Here is a 6,687-nt window from a genome sequence, read left to right as displayed (position 1 = left end):
GAAGCACAATTTAGCAGTGGTTTGCAGAGAAAAAGAAATATGCTGGCAAAAAAATCCAATTGAGTGATTAAACAGCTCTTCATTTTCTGGCTTTATTTTTATGCTAACAAATTTGTTCTCTGAAAAGTGTCCACAAAGCCAAGTATCTGATTAACATCTTTGTAGGGATGGTTTTTCACCTATTACTAAATTAAACTTGCTTCATTGGAAAGGCAGCAAGATGCATCCTCATTTCAATATCTACTGAAATAATACAGGTTGACACCAGGAAACATTAACGCCACTGCATCCTTGCTGCTTTCTCATGTGGAAGTCTGTTTAATGTGAAAACAAGGTGATATCTAATTAGCACACAGGTAAGGAATTAAGAAAATCTTTATTTAAGGGTGAAGATGTTTCTCACAAAATCGTTGCCCCAATGCATCATTGAAATTCAAGCTGGAAAGATGATTTTAATATATCACTTGTACATTTTGTATTGCTCTTCTGGTGACAATGTAGTTTGTTTTTGTCAATTACCATTTTAATAATAGGGTAAAGAAAATTAAGTGGATTTTTGAAAGAAAACAATACTGTCAATATACTATTAAAACAAATTAAAATGGTAAAAGTTATTGTACTTTAAGTAAAAATAAAAGAGCAAAAATATCAATCCCAGTTTTGGATTACTTTAATTAACAAAAAAAAAATGCATATAGCAGAGGATAGTTTCAATCTGCCTACCTCTGGGTTATGGGCCCAGCATGCTTCCATTGCAGTACTCTGCTGCACATGTAAGTGCAAGAGATCCTGAAGCACTCACTCATCATGGGAAAGTACCAATGCGTTTCTTCATTGGTTGATGGAAGAAACATCTTACAAAATCTCTCCAGATTATTGACTTTTTAAAGTTTTCTAGGAAACGTTCTAGATGAATGCTTATTAGCCTTTGTCAGTATGTACTTTTGCAAAGTGTCTCTGTGGTGCAATCGGTTAGTGTGTTTGGTTATTAACCAAAGGGTTGGTGGTTCAATCCCACCCAGGGATGTTATTGACCTTGTCATCAGATTTTGGTGATCTTTAAGTAGACAAGTCAAAATTTCAAACCCCCTCTTATGGTGTAGGGTACCTGGCCTACTCTGATGTAATCAGAGTTAGATTTGATTAAGTGATTTTATCAAAAAACAGCTAGGAAGCACAATTTAGCAGTGGGTTGCAGAGAAAATGAAATATGCTGGCAGAAAAATCCAATTGAGTGATTAAACAGCTCTTCATTTTCTGGCTTTATTTTTATGCTAACAAATTTGTTCTCTGAAAAGTGTCCACAAAGCCAAGTATCGGATTAACATCTTTGTAGGGATGGTTTTTCACCTATTACTAAATTAAACTTGCTTCATTGGAAAGGCAGCAAGATGCATCCTCATTTCAATATCTACTGAAATAATACAGGTTGACACCAGGAAACATTAACGCCACTGCATCCTTGCTGCTTTCTCATGTGGAAGTCTGTTTAATGTGAAAACAAGGTGATATCTAATTAGCACACAGGTAAGGAATTAAGAAAATCTTTATTTAAGGGTGAAGATGTTTCTCACAAAATCGTTGCCCCAATGCATCATTGAAATTCAAGCTGGAAAGATGATTTTAATATATCACTTGTACATTTTGTATTGCTCTTCTGGTGACAATGTAGTTTGTTTTTGTCAATTACCATTTTAATAATAGGGTAAAGAAAATTAAGTGGATTTTTGAAAGAAAACAATACTGTCAATATACTATTAAAACAAATTAAAATGGTAAAAGTTATTGTACTTTAAGTAAAAATAAAAGAGCAAAAATATCAATCCCAGTTTTGGATTACTTTAATTAACAAAAAAAAATGCATATAGCAGAGGATAGTTTCAATCTGCCTACCTCTGGGTTATGGGCCCAGCATGCTTCCATTGCAGTACTCTGCTGCACATGTAAGTGCAAGAGATCCTGAAGCACTCACTCATCATGGGAAAGTACCAATGCGTTTCTTCATTGGTTGATGGAAGAAACATCTTACAAAATCTCTCCAGATTATTGACTTTTTAAAGTTTTCTAGGAAACGTTCTAGATGAATGCTTATTAGCCTTTGTCAGTATGTACTTTTGCAAAGTGTCTCTGTGGTGCAATCGGTTAGTGTGTTTGGTTATTAACCAAAGGGTTGGTGGTTCAATCCCACCCAGGGATGTTATTGACCTTGTTATCAGATTTTGGTGATCTTTAAGTAGACAAGTCAAAATTTCAAACCCCCTCTTATGGTGTAGGGTACCTGGCCTACTCTGATGTAATCAGAGTTAGATTTGATTAAGTGATTTTATCAAAAAACAGCTAGGAAGCACAATTTAGCAGTGGGTTGCAGAGAAAATGAAATATGCTGGCAGAAAAATCCAATTGAGTGATTAAACAGCTCTTCATTTTCTGGCTTTATTTTTATGCTAACAAATTTGTTCTCTGAAAAGTGTCCACAAAGCCAAGTATCGGATTAACATCTTTGTAGGGATGGTTTTTCACCTATTACTAAATTAAACTTGCTTCATTGGAAAGGCAGCAAGATGCATCCTCATTTCAATATCTACTGAAATAATACAGGTTGACACCAGGAAACATTAACGCCACTGCATCCTTGCTGCTTTCTCATGTGGAAGTCTGTTTAATGTGAAAACAAGGTGATATCTAATTAGCACACAGGTAAGGAATTAAGAAAATCTTTATTTAAGGGTGAAGATGTTTCTCACAAAATCGTTGCCCCAATGCATCATTGAAATTCAAGCTGGAAAGATGATTTTAATATATCACTTGTACATTTTGTATTGCTCTTCTGGTGACAATGTAGTTTGTTTTTGTCAATTACCATTTTAATAATCGGGTAAAGAAAATTAATTGGATTTTTGAAAGAAAACAATACTGTCAATATACTATTAAAACAAATTAAAATGGTAAAAGTTATTGTACTTTAAGTAAAAATAAAAGCTAAAATATCAATCCCAGTTTTTGATTACTTTAATGAACAAAAAAAAATGCATATAGCAAAGGATAGTTTCAATCTGCCTACCTCTGGGTTATGGGCCCAGCATGCTTCCATTGCAGTACTCTGCTGCACATGTAAGTGCAAGAGATCCTGAAGCACTCACTCATCATGCGAAAGTACCAATGTGTTTCTTCGTTGGTTGCTGGAAGAAACATCTTACAAAAACTCTCCAGATTATTGACTTTTTAAAGTTTTTTTAGGAAACGTTCTAGATGAATGCTTATTAGTCTTTGTCAGTATGTGCTTTTTGCAAAGTGTCTCTGTGGCGCAATTGGTTAGTGTGTTCAGCTATTAATCAAAAAGTTGGTGGTTCAATCCCACCCAGGGACATAATTGACCTTGTGATCAGATTTTGGTGATATTTAAGTAGACAAGTCAAAATTGCAAACCCCCTCTTATGGTGTAGGGTACCTGGCCTTCTCTGATGTAATCAGAGTTAGATTTGATTAAGTGATTTTATAAAAAAACAGCTAGGAAGCACAATTTAGCAGTGGGTTGCAGAGAAAAAGAAAAATGCTGGCAGAAAAATCCAATTGAGTGATTAAACAGCTCTTCATTTTCTGGCTTTATTTTTATGATAACAAATTTGTTCTCTGAAAAGTGTCCACAAAGCCAAGTATCTGATTAACATTTTTGTAGGGATGGTTTTTCACCTATTACTAAATTAAACTTGCTTCATTGGAAAGGCAGCAAGATGCATCCTCATTTCAATATCTACGGAAATAATACAGGTTGACACCAGGAAACATTAACGCCACTGCATCTTTGCTGTTTTCTCATGTGGAAGTCTGTTTAATGTGAAAACAAGGTGATATCTAATTAGCACACAGGTAAGGAATTAAGAAAATCTTTATTTAAGGGTGAAGATGTTTCTCACAAAATCGTTGCCCCAATGCATCATTGAAATTCAAGCTGGAAAGATGATTTTAATATATCACTTGTACATTTTGTATTGCTCTTCTGGTGACAATGTAGTTTGTTTTTGTCAATTACCATTTTAAAAATCGGGTAAAGAAAATTAATTGGATTTTTGAAAGAAAACAATACTGTCAATATACTATTAAAACAAATTAAAATGGTAAAAGTTATTGTACTTTAAGTAAAAATAAAAGCTAAAATATCAATCCCAGTTTTGGATTACTTTAATGAACAAAAAAAAATGCATATAGCAAAGGATAGTTTCAATCTGCCTACCTCTGGGTTATGGGCCCAGCATGCTTCCATTGCAGTACTCTGCTGCACATGTAAGTGCAAGAGATCCTGAAGCACTCACTCATCATGCGAAAGTACCAATGTGTTTCTTCGTTGGTTGCTGGAAGAAACATCTTACAAAAACTCTCCAGATTATTGACTTTTTAAAGTTTTTTTAGGAAACGTTCTAGATGAATGCTTATTAGTCTTTGTCAGTATGTACTTTTTGCAAAGTGTCTCTGTGGCGCAATTGGTTAGTGTGTTCAGCTATTAATCAAAAAGTTGGTGGTTCAATCCCACCCAGGGACATAATTGACCTTGTGATCAGATTTTGGTGATATTTAAGTAGACAAGTCAAAATTGCAAACCCCCTCTTATGGTGTAGGGTACCTGGCCTTCTCTGATGTAATCAGAGTTAGATTTGATTAAGTGATTTTATAAAAAAACAGCTAGGAAGCACAATTTAGCAGTGGGTTGCAGAGAAAAAGAAAAATGCTGGCAGAAAAATCCAATTGAGTGATTAAACAGCTCTTCATTTTCTGGCTTTATTTTTATGATAACAAATTTGTTCTCTGAAAAGTGTCCACAAAGCCAAGTATCTGATTAACATTTTTGTAGGGATGGTTTTTCACCTATTACTAAATTAAACTTGCTTCATTGGAAAGGCAGCAAGATGCATCCTCATTTCAATATCTACGGAAATAATACAGGTTGACACCAGGAAACATTAACGCCACTGCATCTTTGCTGTTTTCTCATGTGGAAGTCTGTTTAATGTGAAAACAAGGTGATATCTAATTAGCACACAGGTAAGGAATTAAGAAAATCTTTATTTAAGGGTGAAGATGTTTCTCACAAAATCGTTGCCCCAATGCATCATTGAAATTCAAGCTGGAAAGATGATTTTAATATATCACTTGTACATTTTGTATTGCTCTTCTGGTGACAATGTAGTTTGTTTTTGTCAATTACCATTTTAAAAATCGGGTAAAGAAAATTAATTGGATTTTTGAAAGAAAACAATACTGTCAATATACTATTAAAACAAATTAAAATGGTAAAAGTTATTGTACTTTAAGTAAAAATAAAAGCTAAAATATCAATCCCAGTTTTGGATTACTTTAATGAACAAAAAAAAAATGCATATAGCAAAGGATAGTTTCAATCTGCCTACCTCTGGGTTATGGGCCCAGCATGCTTCCAGTGCAGTACTCTGCTGCACATGTAAGTGCAAGAGATCCTGAAGCACTCACTCATCATGCGAAAGTACCAATGTGTTTCTTCATTGGTTGCTGGAAGAAACATCTTACAAAAACTCTCCAGATTATTGACTTTTTAAAGTTTTTCTAGGAAACGTTCTAGATGAATGCTTATTAGTCTTTGTCAGTATGTACTTTTTGCAAAGTGTCTCTGTGGCGCAATCGGTTAGTGTGTTCAGCTATTAATCAGAAGGTTGGTGGTTCAATCCCACCCAGGGACGTAATTGACATTGTGATCAGATTTTGGTAATATTTAAGTAGACAAGTCAAAATTGCAAAACCCCTCTTATGGTGTAGGGTACCTGGCCTTCTCTGATGTAATCAGAGTTAGATTTGATTAAGTGATTTTATTAAAAAAACAGCTAGGAAGCACAATTTAGCAGTGGGTTGCAGAGAAAAAGAAAAATGCTGGCAGAAAAATCCAATTGAGTGATTAAACAGCTCTTCATTTTCTTGCTTTATTTTTATGATAACAAATTTGTTCTCTGAAAAGTGTCCACAAAGCCAAGTATCTGATTAACATCTTTGTAGGGATGGTTTTTCACCTATTACTAAATTAAACTTGCTTCATTGGAAAGGCAGCAAGATGCATCCTCATTTCAATATCTACGGAAATAATACAGGTTGACACCAGGAAACATTAACGCCACTGCATCTTTGCTGTTTTCTCATGTGGAAGTCTGTTTAATGTGAAAACAAAGTGATATCTAATTAGCACACAGGTAAGGAATTAAGAAAATCTTTATTTAAGGGTGAAGATGTTTCTCACAAAATCGTTGCCCCAATGCATCATTGAAATTCAAGCTGGAAAGATGATTTTAATATATCACTTGTACATTTTGTATTGCTCTTCTGGTGACAATGTAGTTTGTTTTTGTCAATTACCATTTTAATAATCGGGTAAAGAAAATTAATTGGATTTTTGAAAGAAAACAATACTGTCAATATACTATTAAAACAAATTAAAATGGTAAAAGTTATTGTACTTTAAGTAAAAATAAAAGAGCAAAAATATCAATCCCAGTTTTGGATTACTTTAATTAACAAAAAAAAAATGCATATAGCAGAGGATAGTTTCAATCTGCCTACCTCTGGGTTATGGACCCAGCATGCTTTCATAACAGTACTCTGCTGCACATGTAAGTGCAAGAGATCCTGAAGCACTCACTCATCATGGGAAAGTACCAATGTGTTTCTTCA

This window comes from Pseudophryne corroboree, unplaced genomic scaffold (assembly GCF_028390025.1).
Source record: "Pseudophryne corroboree isolate aPseCor3 unplaced genomic scaffold, aPseCor3.hap2 scaffold_142, whole genome shotgun sequence".
Classification (NCBI taxonomy): domain Eukaryota; kingdom Metazoa; phylum Chordata; class Amphibia; order Anura; family Myobatrachidae; genus Pseudophryne; species Pseudophryne corroboree.
This window is presented reverse-complemented; position numbering follows the sequence as displayed.